A 14,846-nucleotide genomic window follows, 5' to 3' on the forward strand; every position below is an offset into this window, starting at 1 on the left:
AGACTATATTTTTTAACAAAGCTTTCTACAGTTTCTACACTACACATTCTTCTGAAAAATTGGGATTTATTGCTGCTCATTAAAGCAAAAGTATACTGATACAGACTTAACCAGATGTTGTTGCTGATTACACACACACACACACACACACACACACACACACACACACACACACACACACACACACACACACACACAATTTCTGCTTGTGTAGTGATGTGATTATTATCAGTCTAGTTGACGATGAGGGCAGTTAATGAGCTGAGGATAAGGGTCTGCGAGTGTGTGTTAATAATTCTGGCCTGTGTAATAACCTTTTGAATCAACTGTTCATTTGAGTTTTAGGGTCCCCCCCCCCCATTTTTCTTATATTGACTCATGCTGAGTGTTTACATGTGTCTTTGCTTTTCTTTGTGTGTGTTTGTGTTAAATGGGCTGTAGCTGACCAGCCGCTGACCCAGCATGGAACTTCCTACTGTACTCAGAGTCCCACTTGCGTGTCTGTGTGTTTGTAATTGGCTGGACGTGTGCATTAGTGTTACTGGGGCTCAGTGCTGTGTTGGGCAGTGCCATATGCTGCCATGCTGCTCAGCTTCCAGTCTGGTAAACCCATCAGCCACGCTGACCGGAGTCTTGGGTCTGGTTTGTTCATGCTGTCTGTGCTAGAAAACAAAAAGCTGGGTTGCAAAACTAAAGGACACCAAGAATTAGTTGTTAACAGTATGAAAACATTCACAAATAATTCAAACAAGCCCAATCTAATGATCGACTATTGTTCCTAAAAATGTGTGTGTTTGAGATCTATTTGTAACTGTTAATCACGTTCTTCAGGAATCAAACTGTATTTTACATGTTGCTAAAATGTGCGGCACTTTCATGTTGTCACACGTGCAGGACTTTAAGATTAGTTTGCCAAGTCTAGCTAATGTTAGCAGTGCTAGCACTTCCTTCCACACAGAGGACCGGAAAACACTGCTGTGGTCAAGTGGTTTTATTTCAGTTTGCTCTGACACTGAACTTCTTGTCACTGAAAGAGAGGGGCTCCTACCTTGTGCCATGTGGCTACATAACATGTCACCTCTGGTAGTTAACTGGTTTTCTACTTAGTATAATATGAATATTTTGTTTAAGTAACCACGTAGCATTACTACTGACAACTACTGAAATCAAATGTTTAAATCTCTAGATGACAGGCCACACACTTGTCTAATGAATAAAGCTGAGGTCCTGGGATGCATTTAGAGCTTACTTTGACTGTTTATCCAAATTTGGACATTGTGTGATACATTTTTCCCAACCTGGAAAGACGGCTTTTCATTTACAACTGCTTTTTGTCACAAACAAAGCTTCACAAAGTGAAGATTCTGATGCACAACTAGGAAGTGAAATCAATAAGAATTGGAATATAAAAATAACCTGGATGGAATAATCCATTAAGACATTTGTGAGACATCAGATATTAGTTACCAGGATTCTGATTTGAAATTATGAGTAATTTTGCTTTTTGAACAAGTGATCATCAGTCACTTTCTGGTTTCTAGTATGCCTTTGCACAGGAACAAAATCATTTCAGTCTCTGTAATTTTTTCCCTTGTCTCTCTGTCACTGCAGATGTGTGGTATTTTAGTGGTGAGTTGTGATGAATTGTTACGACCCCCTCTGCTAGGCGGCAGGAGGGGAGTAACATACACAAGCCCCCACACGAAAACTGAGTAAAATAAAAAGGCCGTAACAGAATTGTCCTGGTTTATTTTCAGATGTGCAGGTTTGGATTGTAGTTCAGCACAGGTTTAAGAAGTCCATCAATTAACACCAACGGTAGTATTTTATCCACATGGTCAATAATGCATGAAAGTGAATGGTGCTTACCTGAGATCTAAAGAAGCGTCCAACATGTTCTGTGGGGAAACGACTGTAGTCTCTAGTTTGACCTTTGACCTTCAGCATCTGATATTATATTCCCAATATATTGGAATATTACGGGAACAATTACAGCATTTTTTGTCTGTTTGTTGTGTTGGTTTTTGTTTTTTGCCCTTTATCATAGTTCCTCTCCCCCGCTGTTTTTCTTTCCCTACCTCTCTTTCTCTCTCCCTTTTCTTTCCCCCAGTCATGTCTGTCCCATGTGTAGCAAGTGAAAATAAAATAAACAATAAAAGCAAAGGTGAATCAAATAGACCAATACGGCAAGGCCGGGATTGTCCATTTGGCAAAGTAAATCCGTTGGGCATCTTTCTTTGCCTTTAGACAACAATTCTGATGGCAAAAGAACCAAACGGGACAGGCAGGAAAGAAAACAAAAACAAAACAAACAATTACGGCATCATAGACTTACAGAGCAATGATGCTACCTTCTGTCTCAGGACCACATTTGACATTTTTTTTACCTCCAACAGGTCAAATTTCACTTTTTTTTTTTTTTTTTTTTTTAACCATTTCCTTTAATCAAACAGCTCTTCTTATTTAACTAACAGTTGGACTCTGTCTCTAGAGTGCTGCTGAAGGGGAGGGATGTCAGAAGATTTATTAATAGCTGAAGAATGTCTCAGCTCCCTGGTATTAGAATTAGCTTTCTGGAGATCTGCCTACAGCTTTATAAAGATGGTTACTGTGTTTGCAATTTTACATTAAACCAAAGCTGGGTCTTTGAAAACTTTGATAGTGACAAATGTCCACAAGAAAGAAATTAATCAAATAGAAAGAAGGCAAATTACACTTTTTATATAGCAGCACGTTTAGAACTAAATTTCATTTAAAAAACCCAAAGACCAAAGAAAATGCACAGAAGACGAAAAACGACAGTTTCATAACCATAACTATGCTTCAATTTTATTTTATGAACATCTTTATCTATATAATGAACTCCACTCTCCTTATAACCCTTTAAAGATACTCCCCAAACTGAACCATTTTCAGATTTACATCTTTATTTAATATCCCCTTTCTCCACATTGATACTGCATTTCTAATTTCAAACAACCACTAAATAAACATTAATAAAAATTTTTTAGTAATGTGAAAACTTTGTTTACATAATCTGTGCTAGACTTTGCCCACAGTGATGTAAATTAGTGTTGTTGACAAATAAAGTAGTTTTGATAACTGACAATGTCATTATTATATAATATAAAACATATGAGGCACAGGACTGGACTTTGTGCTTCCCCATAAGTATTTTTCAGCAGTATCCATTTCCACTTACTGATAACTATTTAGCCGTCATCTCTTACTCTAAACATTTTCTCTATAATATTAAATACTTTTTATAGATCAATGAAAATGTATTGAGTTTTATTGCTGTTTGATGCTCAGAAGTCTCCATAAAGTCCTCTGAACAGCACAGCTCCCTGGAGCCGCTTCAATTATAGTTCATTTAAAATAGGAGGTAACAACGTGGGAGTGTTTCCTTATTATTCGGTCTTCCATCTAATCTAAAACACCTGTTGTGACCTCACTGGATGACTTGTGGCCAGAAATGTTTGTAAGTGAGGATCAGCAGTTTTCTGCCTTTGTGAAGTCATTTTTTCCCACAATATTGTTTATGTGGTGAGACACAGAAAAACACATACAGATCCAAAGAATAAATTCGAGCAAGTTGTGTGTTAGTGTTCCTGCATTGCTCTGTTGAACTACTTCTTTAAAATAATGAAAGTTAATTTTATAAGGTAAACATTGAGCTATGAATTATTAAAGTCTGGCCTGTGCATGCGTCTCGTGTCATTGTTTTGATCACAACAATAGTACTTCTTTGTTTCCCCTATCAGTCTGTTACTGCTGTCCGTATTTCCGTAAAACACTCACGCATACTTGTGGTCATGTGGTTAATGGGGGTGTTTCATTTTCAGATTCACTGCTCTTCCAGCCAGGTGAGCAGGACAATAAAATGTCAGCTCAAAAATAGGTTGGGATTAAAGATGATAAATCAGTTGCCAAGTGATTTATCCAGGCTACCTTTGACCTCCCACAAGATGATAAAGGTAGTGAAGAGTCATAGTTGCAGCAGAGAGGAGTGTTTCCTCACAGTGAGTGCCAGGAGGGGTGGAGCTACAGTACCTTGCACAAGTTAAAGGAAGAAACTCAGCTGTTTGTTCAGAGGGGAGGAGCGGAGAGACGAAGAAAGCAAGTTAGTCTTAGACTTCATGCGCTCCGTGGAAAAGTAGAGAAGAATCAGCTGCTTCCTCTGAAACCAGAAGAGAAATGAAGTAAAAGTTAGAAGCTGTGGAGGGGGGCAGGCATTTCTCAGAATAGTCAGGGTGAGGTATTAGCTGAAAGGTGAACTTTGGCCTGTGACAAATCACTACCTGACGTACGAGGAGAATACCTCCCAGGTAAGGTCTTTGAGGTCCAGAATTTCAGGCAGGTTTCTGGGCAACACTGGTCGGACTGTTTTCATGCTTTTGATATTTACAGAGCTTTAAAGTCAAATAGTACCATGACCTAAAGTTTGTGTCTAAACAACAGTGTGTCGCTGCAGCTGCTGATTGTATCTGTTCAGTGTTTCTCATTGAATTTCTGTATGTGGTGGTGACAGGGGAAGTGGCTCTCTGTGTGACCGTTCGACCAACCTGTGCTTTCTTTTATAAATTAATGAATAATAGTTTATATTGTTTGTGACAGTTATTAATTAGATGCATCTTTGATTTCTCAGCTCGTAGACAGACTTCAGATCCACCATCTTGGTCTGCGGGTAGCATTGTTTTGTGTTGTTTTGTTAATGACCTCAGCGCACATGAGCCAGTTCTCCACTTGATGCTGGTTGTGGTTGGGATAGGCAGCAAGGACAACTAATACAGTTACCAGCTGCAGTTTAAGGTGATGAAGATGGAGCCCTTCCGAATACATATTATACCTGGGAACCACAGGCATTTAAAGTCTGTGTGTGTAAAAAGTAATTGGTGGAAACTAAAACTAGCTTTGCAAAATATTAAAATTCAGTGAAGTCATTGCTGTTCCTGGTGTGTGGATGCCAGCATTGTTACAGAGTACTGGAACTGAAGTATTTTCTAGATGTTGTTAGTTTTAGTTCCATATTAACTCGCATAGGAATGTTTGCTCTATAAATTTTAACACATGTGCAGCAAGACTTGTTGATTAAACTCTGGTCATTTTTTTTAAAAGCCCGCTCAGGCTGTGGTTAAATGGATACTGAATGTTTGTGTGCAGTATTTTTATTTGTTTTACCACTCGAGATGAAATTGGACTATATGTTGCCAACAAAACTAAAATGAACTAAAGCTGGAAATCTAAAAAGGGACCTGATTGGTTGTTTGTACAGGTCACTGTTGGGTTTCTTAAAGCTGATGTGGCAGCTGTGTAGAGAGCTTCTTTATACTTTTTTTATTCTTGGCATTTTACATTATCGCTTCAGAAACAACCTGCTCATTATCAAAAGTGTAATCTCTAAGGTTAATCTCCTGATGCTGTCCTCCTGATCTGGAATCCTTTTAAGCCCGTTGGAGGCCCAGAGTTTAAATTTATTGCCTGCACTTCCTGCGGTGAAATGCTGGTTAGGGGGACTGTATTGAGGCCAGGGGTTTAGTATTTTTAAATACTTTCCTGACGTTTTTTATGGTTAACAAAAAAAAAATGGGATTACCACTCCAATGGTTTTTTTCTTTTTCTTTACTGACAGTGGAAATACATGGGTCTTGGAAGCTTTACACCAGTGAGACATATCAAAAGGCCAGTGCAACAGAGATGAAGAGCAATATCAAACCTATTAGAGGTGGAAGAGAAATGTGCTGTGTAGAGCAGGGCGATATGGCCAAAAATATTTATCACGATATATATTTGAAAATTTGCGATAACGATATAACCGACGATATAATTGATGCGAGACAAAATACAACTCCACAACATTACTAGCGCAAAAAGACAACCTTCCATTTATTTTCACTTAAACAAGAAGCTGGTTTTTATGTACATTAAAGCTTTATAAAAATGTAACAGTGCAAATGCAAATTCCTTGCTGAAAGTTTAACCAAAAGGCATTTCCAGTAGAAATGGGCTGACATATCCTGAGCATAACCATGTATAATATCCACTGAAGTCAAAAAGAGGTGCTTTGCAACATTAAACTGCAGTGTGCAGTACGCATTTTTCGGACCATAAGGTGCACGGGATTATAAGGCACATTAAGCGAAACAAAGCAGTCAGATAAATCAAACTTTATTAAACTCATTCTTCTTGCTTCCTCCACTTCTGTACCATTGATTCATTAATGTTGAATTCTCTGGCAGCTGCTCTATTCCCATGTTGTTGCAGTATATTAATGACTAACCTCGTATTGTGGATGGATTATCTCAGTTGTTCTCCTGACTGAAGTTTGGTCCGTTTACAGCATCCTGCCATGCGATTGCATTTGTCTCTAACCATGAAGAACCTTCACGTTAACTTTTATAAGTGGAAAAGTGTTAGTGTTCGTCCTCCAGCTTCACTGTTTATGTTATGCTAACATAGCTGTGTCGCTAGCGATCACGTAGCACATCATTATATACCAGCTAGCCAAACTTCAGTAACCCTACAAACGTCACTGCTGTTTAGTTTCCTGTCTTCATTTATGGTGGAAGTGATAGCAGAGCTGTACGTTTGAATTTTTTCAGAAATCTCTCAGTCAGAACATGCAATATCATGCTTAGGTAACTAGCGAAACTAGCGAGCTAACTTCCGCTAGCTTCCTGCTAACTTCTAACTCCGTTAAATGTAATAACTTTTGTTTTCATGGATGCCTGGAAGTTAAACTTTATAGTTACACCTGGTAAAGCAGCAATGCTGATCGTTTTATTAAAGATGAAAGAATTTAGACAGTTTTTAACTCTAAGTGATGCTGCAGTGTTGTTTGACCTGAAGCATACGGAGTTTAGGACCCAGATTACTCCCAGATTTAAGAGCATCTTAGAACGGCCGCTTGCATGTTCTGCAAAAAAATGTGCTTTGTTGTGTATCTGACGGACAAACACCAAACCAGTTCCACATCACGGAAGTTGCACCATTTTTACAAACCAATTCTGGTTCATCTGTTTCACTCAACAATCGGCCATGTGCGTATGAAAACAAAGGCACTGCGCATGTGCGTTTTACTCCCATTCTATCGCGATATTTCATTTTCCTATCGTTGCCTAACATTATACCGGTATTACCGTGAACGGTATAATATGGCCCAGCCCTAGTGCTGTGTGTACAATACATTTTTTTCTATCACTAGGGATGGGTATCGAAAACCGGTTCTTGCTGAGAACCGGTTCCCACTGTTTCAATTCCAAGGAATTGTTTGCCATTTTTGCAAACGATTCCCTTAACGATTCCAGTCGCCCCAAATTACGTCATCACGTTGCGGAGCGTCATTTACCTGGCAGGAAACACGGCGGCTCAAACGCTCAAAAGTTTGATTATACTTTACGAGAACGGATGACAACAGGGCAACTTGCAAGTAGACATTTCATTTAAGGGAGGAAACACTACGAATATGCAAAAGCATTTGCTCACAAAACACGCGATGACCTTAAATGAATGTCGTGTTTTTAATTCCGCTCCGGACTCGTGAATCTCAAACCAGCAGTAGCGGTAACGTTTGCACATCCTCCCCCGTTAATGCGGCAGGTAAATAATCAACTAACAGTGCATATTATGTTAGCGCAATCTGCCTTATTACAAAACCTGCCATTACTGTGCATTTAGGTGACCATGATGAGAGAGACAGACAGAGTCTGGCTGGCTCAGATGCTGGCAGTTCTCGCTGCAGTCTGGTAGCGTCTCCTTTCAGGCCAGGATAGATGAATGTCACCGAGCAGTGACTAAGTTTGTGGTCAAAGGCTTGAACCCATTTGCCACAGCAGATGCCCCGATTTTCGGTAAGTGAATGTGTTTAATTGTAGGCAGGGACATTACTGGATATTCTGTAATTGCTACAGAATAATTTATGTTATACTTTGTTATTGCTACAGGAGAATATTTATTTTATTATTTTACATTTACAATTTTTTTTCTTGGGGACCCTGTGACACCCCATTGAAGAGCCGTAGGCTGGATCTCTTAAGATCTCACTGTTGGGTTTGTAAGGCCATGTTACTCCTAAATTTCTATCTTGTTCAAAGAGAAGATATAAAACAAAGTTCTAAGCTAATCGACCTTAGTGTTCTCCTTTAAAAAAAAAAAAAAAAAAAAAAGAATCAATAAGAGAATCGATAAAGAATCGAATCGTTAAACAGAATCAAAAATGGAATCGTGAAAATCTTATCAATACCCATCCCTATCTATCACTGAACCAAAGAAATCCACCTATCAACTATTTTGTCTTGTAACATTTTATGTGAATTGTTCCATCACATCTATGATAAGACTTGAGATAATCGTGGACGGATCCATCCCACTGATTGGCCCAAGTGAGCAGAGGATGGTTTTGAGTTTTTGGTCAAGATAAAATGTCAGTTTTGTTATCCTGCAGCTGACTTCTTTATCTAGATAACATTTCGTAATGTTCAGTTCAAACTCTTGTGTCACACCTCTCTATGCTATTTACTCCCACTTTGAGAATGTTATTAACTGGTGTTATTAACTGTTTTTAAACGTACAATTGTGTTGCTGCCGAATGTCTAATCAATGGATCTATCTCTAGTTTCACCTTAAATAAATTCAAATAAATCTACAAACAAATCTACAAAATCCCCTTTAAAAGAAAAAAGGTGAACAAAAGATTGAGTTTTCAATAAAAGACTATGCTTTAAATTGCGAGGACTGTTTTTATAGTATAATAAAATAGCACAATATTGACGAGAACATAAAGAAACAACAGAAAAGAAGGAATCAATGAATCAGGCTTTTACGCTTCCTTGTTTACTTTGTAAAAAAAAAATAATGTCCCACTAATAAATTAATTGTTAAAACTTTGATGTAAAAGCAGTCTTTTGATCCAGAATTTCCCTCAACCACGTTTGGGTTTTTTTTGTGTGTTTTTTTTTTTTTAATAGTCTGTGCTGCAGACATATTTTAGTAAGTAATAGATGACCATGTAGAGCTATGTTTGTGACAGAATGAAATGTTCTCCCGCACTGTTTTAAAAACATGTGAGTATGCTGCAGATGGAAACTACTGGCAGCCTTTTGCTGGACTGCATGCAAAACACTCAGCCTTTTTGTTTTCCTGTTGCTCTGCTCTGCACTTTGTGTGTCCGTGTAGGCAGACTTGATGTTCTTGTGAGCCACAGTTGAAGAGCTGTGAAATTAGATCATGTGATGGCGTAGATATTGTTCCATCTTTTTAAAAATGTGTTGCTTTGGAGCCATGCTGGTCTGGTCTGTGCAGGCAGTATTTGATGACTGGAAATGAGTAATTTTCTTGATGCAGTCAGAATCTGCTGTAAATAACTGCTGCAGAGCCTCTTGAATCCCCTGAACCGGCCTCTGATCCTTCCTTATCTTTGTACAATAAATTTTTGTCCTGCATGTTTACTGTACTTTTTTTTTTATTTGCTTATTAAGAGAAGGCATAATTGCTTAATCAGATTGTGATTAAGAGATTTATCTAAATACTGTATTTTTACTGTTCAGTCATGCTCTTTTTTTATAATTGTTTTTACGTTATTGATAATATTTAGTTTAATGAGCTATTCGACTTTCAGTTGTGTTGTTTTTGTTATGAGTTATTTGCTTTAGCTGCTGTGACATAATAATTTCCTAACTTTCTTGGATAAATAAAGTAAATTACATGAAATACAATTAAAAGAAAAAAACAATACCAATGAAAGAAGAAAAGTTTAAAGTAATTGTTTTTCCTGGCATTGAGTGGATAGCAATCTTTTCTTGTTCTTTCTGGTAACTTGATAAATAAAATGCCTTCAAGCTGAAGTAAATGTACCCCAATTATCCAAATTAATGGAATCAGTTAAATAGATGTGTTTTTATTAGTTGGAGAGACACATTGTAACTGCAAACTTAACTGTGATGATGTTAACTCCTTCCCCTATGAAGATGACATTTACTCTTAATGATGAGTTTTGACCTCTCAGTATATATCAATAAAGACATGGTTTGACGACCATTAGAAAAGTTTCTCCATTTTTCCAAGGGTAGCTGCACAGCCAGAGACCACCCTTTATTAACTTCTGATGTAGTCATTTTGTTTTGTAAGCAGGCCTGAAATATGACAAACTCCTCAGTTTAACTTAACTTGAGTTTAACTTGCCTTTATTGTAGGAACTTGAATAGAAAAATGTTAAATCACACCTGAGAAAACAGGTGTCTGCTCACCTTTAAAGGCTTAATCTGCTAGCATGATGTAGCTGAATGACAACAAACAGCCTATTAGCAAATGATTCAAGGTCTATTTATGTTGCCATAAACAGACTTGTATAACAGGAATTCCCATATTTATTTTTTATATTTAAATTTCTTGCAAAACATGCCCAAAATATCCCCTGATACATAAAATATTCTTCTCTGTAAAACAAGCAGGGGAACAAGTAAAAACTGTAGTAAAGTTTGGTATGTGAACTCTCATTAAAAAAGGCTTTTTGGTCATGAATTGGCAAAAGAGAAAACGTACAAAAAATGTAAGTGCCAAAACTGCAAGCAGTGCAGTTTAATGACCTGAAGGTGTAGTTTCTTTAAAGGACAGTTATCTTGGCTTATTTACGTGTTTGTTTGTTTTTTGTTTTGTTTTTTTTAAACATTTTTGGTGCCTGGATCAGGGTTTCAAATGGTCAAAATGAAGAAGATGGATTATAATGTTCTGTTGTATCTAAGAAACCTCATTGTCTTCACTGTACACAAGCCATTAATCCAAACCTACAAACTATCACAAAAACCCATATTTCTGTTATGTATGGGTAAAGAGAGAGGCAAAAGGCTAATAATAATAATGGATTGGATTTATATAGCGCTTTTCAAGGCACCCAAAGCGCTTTACAATACCACTATTCATTCACTCTCACATTCATACACTGGTGGAGGAAAGCTACAGTTGTAGCCACTGCTGCCCTGGGGGAAGACTGACAGAAGCGAGGCTGCCATATCGCGCCATCGGCCCCTCTGGCCAACACCAGTAGGCAAGTAGGGTAAAGTGTCTTGCCCAAGGACACAACGACCAGGACAGAGAGCCCGGGGATCGAACCGGCGACCTTCCGGTTACAGATGCGATTCCCAACCCCGTGAGCCACGGTCGCCCCAATCATTAGCATGAGCAGTGCTGATGTGAAGATGGTATCTGAATACTAGAACTGCTGCCAGCTGTTATGCACAGAAATGTGACAGCACTGTGACTGAATGAATGCAGCAGGAACAAATTGTTGGAACAACACAGTGAAGAAGAATCATCATCCCTTCAGGACAAGAGTCCTCTGGAAGTACCAGTGCCCAGCGTACAAGTGTTACAATGCTTATTTGCTGGTATCCAGTTTAAAAATATGACTAGGAGATTTTAACAAGATAAGAGGAAACATGGAATACTGTATGAAAGACTAAAATATCTAATGTTATGACATATTTAGGAGGATTGCAGTTTTTCCATTTCTTCTTGCTGGGTGTCATGTGATCAGCAGGCAGTGGAGCTCTGATATGAAAACTAGTGATGGGATTTCCGGCTCTTTTTAGAGATCCGGCTCTTTCGGTTCGGCTCACTAAAAAGAGCCGGCTCTTTCGGCTCCGAACCGGCTCTTCAGGTTGTTTTGTTGCTTTAATTAATTTATTATTAACAATAATATAAAATTATGCACAAAAGGAATTACTAACGTAAAAACAAGTGGTTTTATTTATATATGTTTATATATAAATATATGCGGTGGCCCCTAGAGACAAAACACGTACAAACTCCAAAACACATTTCTAGCATGAACTGAACTTCCAAAGCAGAGCTACTAGATCACTTAAATTACACAATTGAAAGCATGTGTGTATTGTTTGTGTATTTATACACAGGCACTCATATATATATTCAAATAATTTAAAAAAAAAGTTCATTTACCTGTTATTACCACACACCAAATCCGGTCGTTGGTACTTGCTGGCTTGTGTAGCCACAAGATAACAAAGGCTCAACACTGCGCCCAGCATCCTGGAGCACTTCTGTTGTCTTTTGTACGTGTTTTGAGTTTTTATGTGCTTCTGAGTTTTTATATGCTTCTGAGTTTTTACGTGCTTCGGAGTTTGTACGTGTTTTGGAGTTTTTACGTGTTTTGGAGTTTGTACGTGTTTTTACGTGTTTTGGAGTTTGTACATGCTTCAGAGTTCGTACGTGATTTGAAGTTTGTATGTGCTTTGTCTCTAGGGGCCACCGTAAATATACTTTTATTTATTCACTCCACATAAAATGTAATAAATAAATCATATAATACAAAAATCAACTATTCACATTTCAAGTTTTAACTATTTAAATTTTCAGCTTTTTCCTTTCACAAATTTAAAGTGAAAAGAACACAAAACACTGCAAACCACAACACAATTAAATATAAATTATAATATGAAAACAAAAAGAACATGCATATTCTCTGTCATATGGACCTGCATGAATAAACTTTCTCAATCCTTTATCATCTGCAACCGAAAATAGTTGTGGATGATTACTATACCTTTCTAATGTTGTTGTCCCTGCCTCTCTTTCTCTCTCTCTGGCTCTGTTCCTGTGCTACTGGGTGTAACTACCGCCCCTCCCCCCTCTGCCCAGCGTAAAGCACACGGCTCGCGTGCAGAGTGAAGCGGAAAAAAAGTGCGAGAGAGAGGCTGAGAGAAAGGGGGGAAAAAAAAAAAAAAAAACCCACGTGACGGCTCGCGATAAGGAGCCGGCTCGCGTCGTTCACGTCAAAGAGTCGGCTCTAAGAGCCATTTCGTTCGCGAACGACCCATCACTAATGAAAACGCCCAACTCAACATAAAGTACTGGGTGTTTACTGTGATTGACGATGTGGCTCTGTGGAAGCTGTTTGCTCTAATCTCTGCAGAGAACCTGCTCTGCTGGTCCTAAATGTACAAAAATCCTTTTAAATCACTGCCTTAACCTTTTAAAGTGCTTGTAATTATTTTTCTGACCTGCAGTTTTGGCCTTATGTACAAACTGAGGTTAATGAAAGTGCTTTTCTCAACCCATCTATTTATTCACTGCAGATTTCTGGTCGTGTATTGTCATCTCATTAGTTTGTGAGGTACTGCCATCCAGAAGAAAGTTGCCTAAAAATAGTGAAGATAAAACTGTTGGCTTTTATTTTTGTTGTAAGACAGCAGTGGTCTGTGGCTAAACCATTCCCTTGTTCATGGTTGTTTTGTGGCTTCTTCAGTGCACCTGTTGTTACTTTGAGTTGCCCCTAACTGATAAAATCGATGTACAATAGTTTCTGCATCTTCATTCTTCTGAGCAGAATTTTACATGCAGCTCAGTAACCAAGCAAATTTGAGTTGGAGTTATAAGTATGTTCAGCTGAAGTGTGTGCTGCAATCCTTTTTATAAGAGGAAATGTATTGAAGTCCAGCTTGTTCTTGTCTCCTATAGAAAAACAACCAATTATTGATTTGTAAAATGTGTTTTTGTCATGAGAATTCATGCGACCCGTGAGTTTTTTGTTAAAGGAGCTGCTGCGTTCTACATTTCTGCAGGGAGTAGTGACACATTAACAGTGTTGAGTTATTTTTTTGCCCAGAGTTGAATTTACATTCCTGAACTGTGACTGTTTCTACGTAATCTCCACACTGTCTCTCAAACAAACCTGCATGACCTTGCTGTGCTGTAAGATTACAGTACTTTGGGTAAACACTGCACAAAATGACAGAGGCCCTGTTTCTGCAGGGCAGCAACTGAAGGTTTCACACTGTGGTTTTGGTTTAGATTTATTCTTCATTCAGCTCCTGTCAAAACTACTGTGTTTTTTAATTAATGCAACACAGAGAGCAGTGGAAGCGACTCACAGTGACTGTACTATATTATTATGCATGGTTTGACCTAAGGAAATGGAAAAATGTGATCCTGTGGAGCAGTGCAGTGTTAAAACAAGTGACCTACAAATTTATTGCACTGGTTTGTGATTTTTTTAAAATGAATGCATTCATCTTCTGACTGCTATGTCCTGCTGTGTCCTACATATCTTTACAATATGAATCCCACAGTTTACTGAAAAATTCAGTTATAATAACGAAGTTAAATCCATGTTATTACAAGAAAAGTGATGCTGTTAAAGAATAATTTAAATGGAAAGCTATAGAAGATGGTGGCCACTGTCTCTAAAAAGCCAACCAATAGCCAAAACAGGAAACAGATGAGCCAATCATTTGTTGCGCTTATGCATATGCAACAGAAGATGGTCATGACAGTTTCCACTGTATGGCTGGTATGTCTACATGCTATTGTGGCTAATATGGTAATTGGTTAGTACAAGTGAATGGTTTTTATATCCTAGTGACCATTAAAAGTGCAGATACATATTTGACTTTGGGTACCTACCTAAGCAGACACAATACAATGATTGTTGCTTGAGGAGACTGTATCAGGATATTCATGAGCCTGAGCTTTTGGTTCACAGGGATCATGTGTGTTCAAAATTCTTGAGCCATCCTTTATTTCTTTATAGAAAGGCTTAAGGGGAGAAAAGGTTGAAGTATGCCAAATTGCATAAGAACTGGACTGAAAATTAGTGGCAGCAGTCTTATGGGCCTGTTGCAATACCATCTTAAAAGCTTCTGATTGGTAACAGCTTCATTTTTCAGCATGGCAGTGATCCCAAACACTGCCAATGCAGTAAAAGCATCACCTGAGTGGAAAAATGCACAGCTGAACACCATCAGTCATGGATTGACCTCCCCAGAGAACTGGACCTCAGCATTATTGAAGCATTGTGGGATCATCCTGACAGAACAGAACAAATGGCAGGC

At 38.2% G+C, this 14,846-nt stretch overlaps 1 protein-coding gene across 9 annotated transcripts in view; it reads left to right on the plus strand.

Annotated features, from left to right (window-relative positions):
* Positions 1-14,846, plus strand: part of slmapa (sarcolemma associated protein a) — an 82,680-nt gene that overhangs the window by 31,212 nt on the left and 36,622 nt on the right. The window contains exon 1 of one of the 9 annotated variants that reach the window (XM_086292979.1): positions 3,860-4,328. The exons of the other annotated variants lie outside the window; for them this stretch is intronic. The gene's annotated coding sequence lies outside the window, so the exon portion shown is untranslated. Of the gene's footprint in view, positions 1-3,859; positions 4,329-14,846 lie in introns of those variants that run through there. 9 annotated transcript variants of the gene reach the window in all.

This window comes from Aulonocara sp. 'chitande type north' Nkhata Bay, linkage group LG5, assembly GCF_057382095.1.
Source record: "Aulonocara sp. 'chitande type north' Nkhata Bay isolate Kocher_YH1m ecotype deep benthic linkage group LG5, A_spYH_male_GT1.1, whole genome shotgun sequence".
NCBI classification, from domain to species: Eukaryota; Metazoa; Chordata; class Actinopteri; order Cichliformes; family Cichlidae; genus Aulonocara; species Aulonocara sp. 'chitande type north' Nkhata Bay.